Raw genomic sequence first — 15,320 nt, forward strand, 5'->3', positions numbered from 1 at the left:
GTTGTGTTATCAACGGAGTTGATTGTACTTGTAGCATTCTGGACCCACCTTCCTCCTAGGATAAACTCCTCTTTTGTCTCACGTATTGGAACCAGATAAAACTTACAAGCCAATGGGTTAGGGCCAGTATGTACACATTGTGTAAAGGACCCAAGGCTTTGTATACGTTGGCCGCTAGGCAATTGAATTTTTGCATGGGCAGTTTTAAGAGATGGTTTGCCTAGGTAGACCCATGTTTGCCATTGCAAAAGATTATGGCTAGCTATGGGAGACAGCAAGGGACACTTTCGTTGCATGTTTTTGCCAAAGGGAAAATCTATCCAAGTTGTTTCAAGTTGTGGAGCTACACTTACACTCAGGGTGTTAAGCGAGGCAATGGCCTTATAGGGTTCATGAAGGGTATGACCATTTGGGAGCACGAATTGCGAGCCAAGTTTGTGATCAAGGAGGCTATCAAGTGTAGCAAGTATTTTCAGCCAGTTATGGTTGACTTCGTCACTATTGACAGAATCGACCGTGCATGGCACCCATGCATCATCAAGGGCTTAATGACAAGCATCGCAAATAAAGAGCTTGTTGCTCATGGCAGTGGTCACATAGTCTTCGACAAAGGGAGATTTGGCCATGGGATGTGAGTGTCAGGTATATAAATTGACTTTGAGCGTTTGAGACCCTTTGTGGAGGTAAACATGATGCGTGTCCCAATCATGGATAGGTTGTGTTTGCTGCATGAAGGGTCTACCAAGATGCTGTCATATGTGGCATTCAAAAAGTCCATGACTACAAATGTGAGGTGGAATGTCATGTCACAGACTTTTACCTTGAGGTCATGTATTAGGCCCAAGGGTTTGGCAGATTTCCTATCCACAAGCTTGATCACCAATGTGGTGGGATCGTCATGGTTGGCCCCAATTTTCCCATCATGTTCTTGTGAGGATGCTTACACCACCACCTCCATCCGGGATGCCTTTCACCACATGTCTGTTATATGAAATGGGCAAGGCTACGTTGGTGTCATCACCTTCAAAGTAGTGGCCCAGCGCATTTACGTGAATTGTTAGTGTGCCTTTGGGTTGTGTGTTCTGGTGGTGATGAAGTAATTCTCAATGATGAGGCTCACATTCATTCGAGGAATCTGAGCAATCTCCCTCCTCCACCGAAGCTTATAGTTTTCGTCCCATCCAATCCCGTAGATTATTCCATAAATTTGGAATACCTTTTAACAAGGTTCCAATGGGCATTTGGATTTGGGAGGAAAGGACGGCTGAGAGGCCGCCCAGGTCACGTTGATGAGGAGCTTCCTCAGGTGCGGGGCTTTGATCTTACGGTGGACCAAGCAAGAGCATATGGAAGTTCAATGTGGTCCTTATTTGATAGGGTAGAGGTCAAGATTTGGTTGTCATAGGAGGATAAAATACCTCAGTAAATTTTTTGTTCAGACCTCTTGAGTCTCTGTCAAACTCTGTGTCATTGTTCGCATCGAGTTGTTTGATGTGAACGTGGGATTTGTGCTTGGTCGCCTATGGAATAGGCATTGGAGGATTAGGAGGTGCATGTGGGGAAAAATCTTCATTTGTCAACGTCATGTTGGCGAGCAGATCTTTCTTGACCTTGAGCATTAAGTGGGGGCTCTTGCCTTACCTGGTGAGAAAGTTCATGTTCAATGGAGGATGACGCGCACTCAGACACTAGGTCAAAGGTTACAAAAATGGGTCGCGGTTCAAGTTGAGCCTAGTATTGCTCTACCAGTCCTTGGGTCTCATGAAGACGTTGCGTCTCAAGGATGGCAATGGGATATGTGGCCAGCCGTTTTTGCCATTTAGTGAGTTTTTGGGGGGGGGCTACATGGGGGAGTGGCAGTTCGGCATGATTATCACTCCCGAAGGAGGATCATGTGGTCCTTGTTGAGCCAGTTCGGATTCACACTCGTGAAAAAACATTTTGAGATTTTCACATCAACTTTTTATTTTTTAATCCTTTTGAACAAATGCAAGCTCTCCTCATACCTTCTAAAATCTCTTTAATATCTCAAATAACCTTTTTGATGCACTTTTTTTGGGCATGAAAACTTGAGATACTCACAATGTGAACATCTACTAGTTTCTCATGTCAAAAAGCTTTGAATTTGATATATCTGAGTTGAGCTTCTAGTCTACAAGGAACTGAGAGATATAAGGGCATCAAGCATTCTTACCCTCCACATAGCCAGATAAAAGTTCCCAACAATGAGTTAGCTACCATTTTCCAAATGCATCTATATTCACATTGAAGCAGAGAGCTTTAATCATAAGTGTCTAGGGTTGTGTTGCATGAGAAACGTCAGAAGTAGAGTGGCTTTGCGTGCCAAAACATGATAATGGATATTCATAATTTTAAGTCCTACATGTATTTTCAGCAAGCACATGAACTCATACTTAAGGAGACCTAAGGCCTTCTTGTAATGAGAATTTTGCCCAAAGTAATGCTTTTTGTCATAAAACAAGAGATTTAGTTTTTAGACCATGCTAAATGAGGGAGAAAAAACTAAATGTAAGCCTTGAATTATTCTCAATCTAACATAAAGTGGCCAAGTGGAGAGTTTTGAAGCACCCTCTACATGATTTTCATTGCCTTTAGATTATCTTTTTGGACATGAAAAACTTAAGATACCCACGGATGTGAAATTTGACTGTTTTTTAACTCAAACCAAGTTTTGATTTTCATCCCTATAAAGTGATTTCCTAGTTCATGTGATCCTCTTGACTTGTTGGGTATGAATTTCATGCTTATTGGAATAACTTTTTTAGGCACAAAAGAACTCGAGATACTCATGGTTGTGAATATTTATTGGTTTTTCATGTCAAAAAACTTTATTCTATCATGAATTCATAGATTGATTCCTTTGAGCTTTGTGATGCACTTGGCATGATTTTGGTCCCCCTTGAGGAAATTTTATTGGGCATGAAATACTTGGATTACTTATGCCTCCCTTTTCTTAACTTCTTCTGAGCCTTTTGGTCTCTTTATCTTTAAGCTCTCCTTCTTTTCTTGTTGTTGGATACTGTTGTTGGAGATGCTCTAGTTCCTATATTGAGTTTTGCATCTCCTCTTCTAACCATTGGATAAAATTGGTTGTTGGACCCATGGCAAGATCCATTGTGGGTTCTTCCTCCTCTTTACTTTTACCTTTATCCTTGATTGTGCTTACCTTTGATGGCTCTGGTTTGTCTAATTCCTTCTAAACTACCTTTGGTTTCTTGTTCATGGAGTAAGGTGGCACTTGCAGTTTCTTTGTCTAGTTGAATGTGTGTGTTCTTTCCATGGCCACTCTTTATTTACTGGGCTTGATCCCTTCATTCTATTGTTTTCTAGACAACTATCACCACAAGCATTCTAGTTGGCTATAAGCTATTGAGTTGTTACTTTGATTGGTCTTTCTTTAGTGTCAATCTCCTGGCTTGTTGGATCATCCTTTGAGCTTGAGAAACCTTAGGCTACTATTGAAGACAAGCATTCTCTAGAACTTAGGGACCAAAGTGGTACCATTATTTTGCCTTGTTTGCACTTAGATGGTTTGTTCTTTCCATTGTATAGAACAATTCATTACATTGATCCATGCTCTCCCTAGAAGTACCTACTCTTTTATAACACTTACGAGCATAACATCGGGCATAACATATACCTTTCCAACCACAAGATTATTGTTGGCAATAATTTTTATATTTAAACAACCTTCAGCCTTCCCACACTAGCATGGAAACTATGAGCCTTTGCATTAGTTGGTACTAACTCTAGTTTACCCATAATTTCCCATGTTTCATATGACATTAGATTGTGACTTGCTCATGCGTCAATTAGAGCTATGCTCATGTTGGTGTTTCCAGCCATCGACACTTGAATATTGATCCTTATTGTTGCAAGTTTAATACATAGGTCATCATCTTCCATGGATGATAGCATAGCCATTTTGGTTGACAATGTTTTTCCTATCCATTATTTTACTTTGCTGATTCTAACGTCGTAACTTCTTAAGCGAGTATTTTCACCTTGTCATCCTGCTCTTTCTTTTCCTCTTTCTTTTTATGAATTTAAGCAAACATGTATTGAGTCAAGGGGCCATAATAAATTTTTAGCTTGCTCCCATTAATGTACCCATTGGTCTTGATACCATTAAGGGTCTCTATTTTGACCAACCCTTGTGGAGTCATTTCAGTGATCGTGAAGGTTCTGTTGGAATTAGGGTTGCAAGAAAGCACACAAAGCTTGGAGAAGAAGAAGCAAGAATGCACACAACACACAATGTATTAGATTGTGTCAATGTACAAAAGATAAGTTAGCCCTAGAAGGATGGGCGTATATACAAGCCGGGGAAAAAACCTCCTAAAGAGGGAAAAAGTGCCCCGACGGTCCTAAGTGTGTTCACACACATCACTGCCTATATATATATATATGGCAACAAATCCCCCCTGGGAGTGATGGTGTGAACAAGAGCTGGCACTCATGTATAGGGGAGTGCCATGCCCGAAGTAGATCAGTCCACAAAGGGGAGCAAGCCCAAAGCTTTGCGGAAAGCTTCGAACTTCTCACGAGGAAGCGCCTTTGTAAAAAGATCGGCGAGGTTGTCCTGTGTTGGCACATAGGCTAAGCTGATCTCTCCTGCTGAGAGTCTCTCCCTGACATAGTGATAATGCGCCTCAATGTGCTTTGTGCGAGCATGAAAAACTGGGTTTCTCGCAACTGCCAATGCGCTCTGACTGTCAGTGAAGATAGAGGTGGCAGACTCCTGTCCAACACCCAAGTCAGCCATAAGCCGTCTGAGCCACACACACTCAACCGTAGCTGTGAAAGCTGCCCTGTACTCAGCTTCACAACTAGAAGTGGCCACAGTAGGTTGCTTCTTGCTCAATCAAGATATGCATGAGCTACCGAGCATGAAACAAAAACCACTTGTGGACACTCTTGTGTCATAGCAACCAGCCCAATCTGAGTCCGAAAAAGCATGTAAATCTGGCAGCAACGATCCCCCCTTGGGATAAAACAACCCAAGATGTATGGTGCCACTCAAGTAGCGAAAGATGCGTTTAACTGCCTTCCACAATGCTGAGACCCTGGGCTATGCATAAACCTGCTCACCTGTGAGACTGCAAACTGAATGTCCGGCCTTGTAATGCATACATAAATGAGGCAACCAACAGCTGTCTGATAGAGTGTGACATCAAAGTGATCTCCAGCATCATGAAGACTCAACTTCAAACCTGTCTCCATTGGAGTAGCAATAGGCTTGCAGTCTTCAAGGCCAAATCTCCGCAACAATGTCTCAATATACTTTGTCTGGCACAAAGCAATACCTCCATCACACTGCTTAAATTGTATCCCCAAATAATGATGCAAATGCCCCAAATCTAACATCTCAAAAGAGGCATTCAAATCAGCAATATGACTTTCATTTGGTCCTGTGAGCAGCATGTCATCGACATAGAGAGCAATGATTAGATGTACATCATCCAGACATTTAACATATAAAGTGCTTTCTGTTGGACTATTCTAAAAACCATGTGCAGTCAAATATACATGTATCTTTTCATACCAAGCTCGTGGAGCTTGCTTTAAACCATATAAAGCCTTTTTCAACCTGCACACTTTGTTTTCCTGCCCTTTTTGAACAAAACCACGAGGCTGCGATACATACACCTCCTCATGCAAATCTCCATTCAAGAACGCAGTCTTTATGTCCAACTGATGTACATTCCAACCATTATGAGCTGCCAATGCACAAATGCTACGAATGGTAGTCATACGACAAGTGGGAGCAAAGGTCTCATCAAAATCAATGCCCTTTTCTTGAGCATAACCCTTTGCAACAAGTCTAGCCTTATAGCGATCAACACTGCCATCTGGCTTTCGTTTCAACTTAAAAACCCACTTACATCCAATGGCCTTTTTACCAATAGGCAAATCACATAAAGACCATGTACCATTCTTCATTATAGCATCATATTCACTTTGCATTGCAGCCAACCAATTTTTTGATTTTTGTGCCTCATCAAATGAAAGAGGTTCTTCCTCTTCACACATACTAGACACAGCCAAAGCATAACAATCTGATGCATAAGAGGCATGCTGAAAACCTGAACGAGTACGACTAGATATAGGTGCATCAATTCTACTATCACGCAAGGTTTGCACCAGCCATTTAGGCATACATCTAGCCTGCTCATTTTCAGCCCCTATCCTCAGAAATTACATCCTATAAATCTGCATCAGGAATGGGCTGATCTATGATGTCATTTGATATCTGCATAGGCTGAATATTTGCCTCATTAGGACTTACATTTGAATTCCCACCTGTAAACAGAGGCAACAATGTATCAAATACATCCCGTGAGCTCACACCTGTCTCTTTGGTACATGATAACAAAGGCTGCACAACATCTTCCACAAAAACAACATCTCGACTAATCAAGATACGCTTTGACTGTGGATGATACAATCTGTAACCCTTGCTCTCAGCACTGTAACCAAAAAAAATGCATTTGACAGCCTTATCATCCAATTTTTTGCGTTGTTGCACAGGCACTAAAGCATAGGCCAAGCAACCAAAGACACGCAAGTGACTAATAGAAGGAATCCTGCCATGCCAAGCTTCGTATGGAGTAATAGACTGCAAGGCCTTAGTGGGACACCTGTTGAGTACATATGCAGCACACATGACAGCCTCAAGCCAAAACGCATGTGGCAAAGCTTGGCTCTTGACCATACATCGTACCATCTCCATAAGTGACCTGTTTTTCCTCTCAGCAACACCATTTTGCTGAGGGGTATACGGCACTGTACATTGGTGTTTTATCCCACGACGACTAACCAGAAATGCATCAAACTCTTTAGACATATACTCCCCCCCTCGATCAGAACGGAGGGTGCCCACATTATAATTGGATACATTTTCAACCATAAGCAAAAACTATTTGAAGCACAAAAACACTTCGGACTTTGCCTTCAGTGGATATACCCATGCATGCCTTGAGTAATCATCAATGAAAGTCACAAAGTACAAGTGTTTACCAAATGACGGAGTTTGCATAGGCCCACATACATCACTATGTACAAGTTGCAATTTGCGATTGGCCCGCACAGAACCATCCTTTGGAAATGTAGAATGCTGCATTTTGCCCAAAATACAGCCTTCACAAACATGTTTCAATGGTGCCTCAAGAGGGGGCAATGAAGCAACCATATCAAATTTCTGCAAACGCAGTAAACTAGCAAAGTTCAGATGACCAAAACGAGCATGCCATAGTTTTGCATCTGAAATCGCCTTTTCATCAGAAACTGCATTTGCTGAATCTTCCACACACTTGGCATAAGAATTGAGCCTATACAGCCCACGAAACAAGGTGCCAGATGCAATAATCGTATCACCAGAAGTCAAATCATGAACAGTACATCTGTCATCCACAAATTTGACTGCAAGTCCAAGTCTAGCAAGCGCAGAGATAGACAATAGATTCTTCTTTATCCCTGGCACATACAAAGCATCTGAAAGTGTCAAAGCGCTGCCATTTGTAGCAGTAAGCATAATTTTACCAATGCCCTTCACTAGGTAAGAAGCATTATTGGCACATGTGACAGTATTCCCATTAGAGACAGCCTCAAGACAAGTGAACATATCACGATGTGAGGTAATGTGCTTTGTAGTACTACTGTCAAAATACCATACATTAGAGTCAACAGAAACTGCCAAACATGCATCATGTACAGATGGGTCATACTGGCAATACACGCTAAACGCCCATTCTGTATCCTGCACAACATTTGCAGAATCTGCATTTGTAGAAGCATCCGCTATTGTGGCTGCATTTGACTCTTTCTTCTTTGCCTCTTTAGCCTTTAGCTTAGGGCAATTCTTAATGACATGATCATTTGCCTTACAATAGTTGCACCTGGTCTTTTTCTTGCCTTTATCAAGAGCCTTCTCAGGCTTATTGTTGCAACCTGTGGAAGGAGAAGAAGTTGCAGACCTACTAATAGGAGAAGAAACAGTGGAAGGGGCTGCCTTACCACTTCTTCTCTGCTGTTGGGCAGCAATAAATGCTTGATCAACTGCACACTGCCTGGCCCTATTTTTCCTGGACTGCGCTTCTTGCAAGAGCTTGTTGACTAAAGTATCATACTTGACAGCATCAGGTCTGTCCTCATCAGTAAGAAGTCTCCACATGGAAGCAAAAGTCTGATATGTCTCAGGTAAAGCATCAAGAACAGTCTGCACAAGAGAATGATCAGGAATAATCTCACCTACAGAAATCAACTGTTCTTTGAGATCTTTAATCTCAGCAAGAAAAAACATTCATGTCATCATCTTCCTGCATAATCTTCAATTCTAGCTCTTTACGTAGGTAAGGGATTTTTGCCTCGTTACGACTTGCATACAAACCAGCTAGAATATCCCAAGCCTGTTTTGCTGTTTTAGCTGAACGAATATGTGGGGTGATGTTACGTTTGACAGAAAGTGCAATCAAGGCATGAGCCTGCGCATCTTTACCATCCCAATGAGCTTGTTCAGCAGTGGGTAAAACAGCAGCAACAGTAGAGCTGCTAGAACCTGCAACATCCTCAACAGATCCTACATCCACAGAACCTGGACGTACATCCATACCCTACACAATGTTCCACACTCCTTTTGCAACCAAAACATGCTGCATCATGTATGCCCAAAGTGGGTAGTTAGTGTCTCCATCCAGTTTGTCTTCAGCAGACAAACTGGATCATGTATGCCCAAAGTGGGTAGTTACTGTCTCCATCCATGTTGTCTTCAGCAGACAACATGCGAAATACATCATTGCTATTATCAGCCATGGCCACTGACTGAAACTGATGCAAAAGCTGCCTGTAATGAAATAAAGACTGAACAGAAAACAACTCGTGCTATGTAGCACGGTCCACAATAGAATACGTATGCCTGTTTTGCAGAAAATTGCACTGTCAAAATTTCTGCAAAAAAATGACAAAAACACCTGTGCAGAACTTGCAATGCAAAAACGGAGCCCGAAACGACCTCAGATATGATTTCTGAGAACGCAAAGCCCTACGGGCCTATTTACAGAGTATAGGGAAAGCGCTCGTGAAAGCTCACCTCAATCGGAGAATGTGAGTCGGAGGGTGCTGGTGGTGTAGCCCTGGGAGCCGATGCCTGCTCTGATACCAATTGTTGGAATTAGGGTTACAGGAAAGCACACAAAGCTTGGAGAAGAAGAAGCAAGAATGCACACAACACACAATGTATTAGATTGTGTCAATGTACAAAAGATAAGTTAGCCCTAGAAGGATGGGCGTATATACAAGCCAGGGAAAAAAACCTCCTAAAGAGGGAAAAAGTGCCCCGGCGGTCCTAAGTGTGTTCACACACATCACTGCCTATATATATATGGCAACAAGTTCCCAATCCCCAAAGTGTAAGTTTCTTTTGTTTGGTATTCCCTATCCAAAATAACAACCTAAATTACCCTCTTTAAGCTCCTTGTCCTTAATGTTTTGGTCAAACCATTTTTTACGTCCAAGCTTCTCTGCCCATTAGCGCATGTATGGCTAATAGTATTAGCTCTTCTAATTTTTCTAGGTTAATTATGTTGAAATAAGTGATGTTGGAGTTTCAAGTCACCTAGCCAAAGAAATCCTATAAGCTCAAAGCAAGCTTTGTTGTACCTACCTCATATAAAATGGATACTTTTCAATCAATTCGTCATTCACATTTCACTATCTCAAGCTTCTCTAGGAGTGCAAACTAATCAATCTTGTAACCTAATTAGTTTGAGATCATCTTCACTACTCACACACTCTCATTATAAGTCTCTTGCACGTTCACCCACCAATCGGTATGTATAAGCTAGCACTAGATCCATGCTCAAAACTTAACATGGTATCATAGCTAGAATAGCTAGGCTGTCATGACATAATCATTCATAGCTTGTCAAATCAGGATTATAAGGTTAGTTTCGGTTCATTATAATTGAAAGCTATCAATTGAGTTAGTGAAAGAGAGATGTGTCTATCAATTATCAAATCTCTAATCTTTCATCAAAGAGAAGAAGGAGGTGCATCATCAAGAGAGAGTTTATGCTGATCTTCTACAGTCGATTCTTAAATATAGAGAAACAACCATCACCACTAGGCATCTGTTGAGAGAGAGAGAGAGAGAGAGAGAGAGAGAGAGGGAGAGAGAGAGAGAGGGCACTTTTTCCAATAAAAAAAGTTGTAACTAAAAAGCCCACCACACAACCAAAGTGGGCAGTGAGAAGCATCGCAGGTGCATATGTCAAGCAAAAAAGGTGTACCCCAGGGTCTCTACATAGCTACTGTGAGAAGCAACAGCAGGTTGAGAGAGAGAGAGAGAGAGAGAGAGAGCAGAGATCGACAACACCCCTCCTTAGTAGGACTAAGAGCAACAACACACAGTCCACGGTTGTTTGCTGCAAGCGTAATTGATAAATGCTATTCCTTTTTTTTGGGTGAAAAAATGCTAAGGGTTATACCCTTAGTTTTTTTCATAAAAAGTTTGGCAGGCTTAGTACCCATGGGACCCCCCTTATCCCACAAATCAAGGGCAAGGCATCAATCGAGGTAGCCAGGAGGGTTCAAACCCACAACCTGGGTTTTGACAACGAAACACCTTAGCAACTAGGCTACCGCCCGATGATGTATACCCTTAGTTTCTATAAGGGCTGGTGTAAAGTGTCCCAAATATAAGAGCTAGTTTCTATAACCCTTAGGATTTTTTTTGTAAATAAACCTAAGGATTATACCCTTACTTTCTATAAGGGCCAGTGTAAAGTGTCCCAAATAAGAGCTAGTTCACATGAAAAACATAGACTGTGTGTCTTAAGCATTGCATCACCCATTTTCTTTTTGCAACAAATCATTGCCCAAACTTGCATTTTAATTCTTAACAAGGTTAGACACTACCCAAGCAAGAATATAAGCCACTTGGTATAATACTCCCTTCATATCATGGAGCATATAGAAGCTAGAAGCTTTTGAGGTGATAGGGAGCGTTGTCACTATGATTGTTGAGGGTGTTGTCATGGAGATCGAGAGAGATCTAACAATTTCTCATACTCCACAACAAAATGGAGTTGCTAATGGCAAGAATTGTATAGTGGTTGAAATTGCACAGAGTATGCTAAAAGGGAAAGGAATGTTGAATATCTATTGGACCAAGGTGGTTTAACACTATAGTGCATATCCTAGCCATTTGTTCAGGATGTACACATCTCATTTTATAGTAGCCTAGAATAATGACAGAGAGATTTAAGCCTAACATTCTAGGATAGATCTAGGAAATTGTACAAGAAGTATAGAAAAAGTCTTGATCAAATATTTTTTTTAAATTACACACTAGATTGATAAATTCATTTTGTAGGAATATGTTTAATGGTTATAGAACACTTAAATAATTTTGAGAGGGATTGCTTAATGTAAAAGAAATGATAGAACACTTAAATAATTTTGAGAGGGATTGCTTAATGTAAAAGAAATGATAGGATTAAGAAGAAGGTCTCAAATGAGCCCAAACCCTCTTTCATTAGGTGAAGGAAAATCTTAGGCATTGCCCAAGCATAGACTTGGTTCAGTGTGTTTCTTTTGAGTTTGGGAAGCTCTAATGAGCCCAAACCCTCTTTCATTAGGTGAGGGAAAATCTTAGGCACTGCTCAAGCATAGACTTGGTTCAGTGCGTTTCTTTTGAGTTTAGGAAGCTCTAATGAGACCAAACCCTCTTTTATTTAGGAGGTGGCATGGGAAGTGGGAGACGGAGCCGTGAGGTAGAAGGGCCTTGAAGCAGAGATGCGTGGCTAGGGAGGGCATTATCTATAATTTTTTTCCCTTTGCCTATATAGAAGAATATAAATGTATTTGACCCATGTGTCAACAAATGCAACACTGGCCAAGGAGGGCATTATCTCTTTTTTTTCCCCTTTGCCTATATAGAAGAATATAATTTTCAATGTACAAAAACTAGAAATAATATATCAATTGATATTATAAAAAAGTCCTAATTTTCCATTTTTTCATTAGGCCCAAGGTACTTTATATCAATGTTGTAACACATTTACTTAATCAAAAATATAATTTCAATCTAGTAATTGAGGTGGCCCTTGGGGATCTTGCCTCATTATTGTTTGTTCACATCACTTTCCCCACTCAGAATTCCTCCTAAGTTTCTCTATGATTGGATGCTGACTATTATATCCATAATCAATCCTATGATGTACATTCTCAAAGGGATGGGATGCCTAATTAGATGCCTCATCATTGCTCTGATGTGGAAGAGGGACTCCTTTATAGTCCATTTTCAGAAGAGTTATGGTGAACATAGTTAATTAAAGACTCAAATCCTATGGCATATGTTGCACATTGCATAATGCATGAACAAAACATTAAGATTTACAAATACCATGAAATAGTGAGATTAAGGCTTGGACTTGCTAGACTTCCCACGGCCCACCTATACGTGAAAGCTTTGCACCTTGAAGTTTGGAGTTTGTACTCGTGAGTCACCACCTTACGAAGGCTTAAAAATCAACAGTCACAAAGATTTTCCTAGTTGTGCCCCAGGTGCTGCTGCCATCGATTCCTTTGTTACATCTTTTTTTACCTGCATAGTGCAATGTAGCATGCTTATATACTCTTAAAAAAAGATAGAGAAAAGAGAGTAATTCATAATATTGGCTGAGCAATCGTATTAGTCATGATAAAAGCATAAGTTAGAAGAAAGTGAACACTAAGTCTAGGATCACTGGCTCAGAAGCCTAAAATGGTAGATCCAAGTGAATAAGAAGAATGCACTCATGTATTTCTACCAAATGAATCGATTCACATTAAGGTGTGAGACGTATAGTTGTAGCCTCTAGTGTATGTACTATGGGGTCTTTAATTAGTGTTCTAGTGGGGTGAGCCCGACGAGGCAAGTATCATGCAGCTAAGATCTTAGCTATTATCCCCACATAGCAGTAGAGTGTAATTTGTAGTGTGAGGTATGCTGAGATGTCAAGCTCAACACGAGCTGACACTCATGATGCGCCTGGGTGACCGTTTCACATTTACACCACTGCATGTTTGGTAGCTGACATAACGGATCTTTGCCAGTGATTCTACAACTGAACTATACCTACCTAATCCAACCGAGTTATGTCATACTTATCTTGCCAACTCACCTATTTAGCATGTTCACATTATGGATCGCTTGTACATAGTACTCTAGTGCTTATGTTGGGTTTTCACTTATCTTTTTGTAGCTTTATTTGAGAGTAAGAGGAAGAAGAAGATTTTAGCCTTCCACCTTTGTGTGTCTGTTTGTGTTATGCATTGTTGTGCGAGTGTGTGTGCTTATAAGAGCTCAAGCTCTCTCTCCTCCCTCAATCTTATGGTATTAGATCCTGGTTCAAGCTAAGGAGCTAAGTGGCAAGCAAAGGAAGCAGTACACGGGTAAGAGCATCATCATCTCTTTCTCTTCTTATTTAGATACAACTCCCCTGTGTAGCTCCGGGAGCTACACATCTCCGATTGAGGAGTTGTCTTCACAGGCATGGAAGTGCCTGTAAGGTGCATAGTACTTTGTACTGAGGTTTTACGGCTAGAATCGTGTTTTGGTCTCCATTTTGGCCACTGCAAGAAGTTGTTTTTGAGCAGTTCTGGTAAAGGAGTGGATCTTCACTTGTAATGTACATAAATCTTTTGTGCTTGCTACTAAAACAAAGACCTTTTGTGATATTAATTTTAATTTGGATATCTATAGACTAAGATAAGCTACATGTGTAACCATGAAGTGCTCTTCATTCTCTTTCTTAATATTCTCTTCTACCTTTTCTACTTCCTTTGTGTCTTTCATAGATTTCGAAGATGTACCTTTTTTTTAAAAATAGATTTCGATGATCATTTTGGCTTTCTCCGAGGAGGTACCCAATTTTCATCTTCCTCTTGCATTGTTTTCCTCCTCTTCATCATGCTTGTAATTTCGTGGCTTGATTGTTGTCACATAGTACTGGACTTTAATCGTTGTCCACTCTTTGGAGATTTATTTACTTGTTGTGTTTCCTTCATGTGTGGGTCAATCTAAACACAACAACATATACAAGATAAATTAATTTAAATAAAATTAAAAAAATTAAGAAGATGTTCTGTGTTACAGGTTGCATATAAAATTTATCTGTTTGTAGGTTTTTAGTTGTTGTAGGCAAACTGAGAAGAGCATGCCTCATCATTATTGGGCTGAAGTAGTTGCGATTGTAGTTTACATTATGAATATGACCCCCACAGTAGTAGTGCATGGTATGACTCTAGAGAAGAAGTACAGTGGTGGTAGAAAACCATATTTGTCACACCTGAAAGTTTTTGGATGCATTGCATATGTACATAATCTTGATGAGCTATGCAGTAAGCTAGATCCGAAGGTTGAAAAATGTGTTTTCATTAGTTACTCCATTGAGAAAAAGGGGTACAGATGTTACAACCCTGTCCAAGTGAGATGAGGGTGAGCAAGGATGTCGTATTTGATGAGATGAGTAGCTAGTGTGTTGATGTAAAAGACTCGATTGGGGCTCATGCACAAGAATAGGTGGTTACACAAAATGCAGGTCAACGATCACAATCGTTGAGTGGACCAAGAGAGTCCTCTAGCAGTGGTGGGTATGTTGATAGACCATGGAGTGGAAAGTTGCGTCAAATTTCAGTCCTGTAAATTCAGTAGGTGCATCACGTAAAAGCAAAGAGAAGGTCGATGAGTCCCTTGGTATGCCTGACATTTCAGTAGGGCATTCATTTGTTGATGGAGAGTCTAGTGGCTCAGAGCAGCAGAGCCTTGATGAGGAGTTTGGGATTCTAGCTATAGGACACCTGCTGTAAGGAAGGCTAAGGCAGGTGCAGAGGACATCAAGGACAGATCTAGCACCACATAGGTGGAATAGGGTAAAAAACCTTATTCAGAGATTGATGTATGATGGTTATGTAGCTCACCATTATGCATACATGGCAAAGGTTGTGCAGGATGTTGAACCCACGTGTTTTGAGGATGCTATTGGGCATGCAAATTGGGATACACTCATGGATGAAGAAATGACTCATTGGATGCAAATAAGACATGGGAGTTGGTGCCTTTGTTAGAGGATAAAAAGGCTATTGGATGTAAATGGGTCTACAAAGTGAAGCACAACTCATATGGAAGAATTAGCAGGTACAAGGTGAGATTGGTGCTTGCCAAAGGTTATGCTCATACCTATGACCTTGATTATGAGGAGACCAAAGGTTATGCTCAGACCCATGACATTGACTATGAGAAGACATTTAGCCCCATC

The sequence above is a fragment of the Cibotium barometz genome, chromosome 16 (assembly GCF_041138505.1).
Source record: "Cibotium barometz isolate CiBa-2024 chromosome 16, ASM4113850v1, whole genome shotgun sequence".
NCBI classification, from domain to species: domain Eukaryota; kingdom Viridiplantae; phylum Streptophyta; class Polypodiopsida; order Cyatheales; family Cibotiaceae; genus Cibotium; species Cibotium barometz.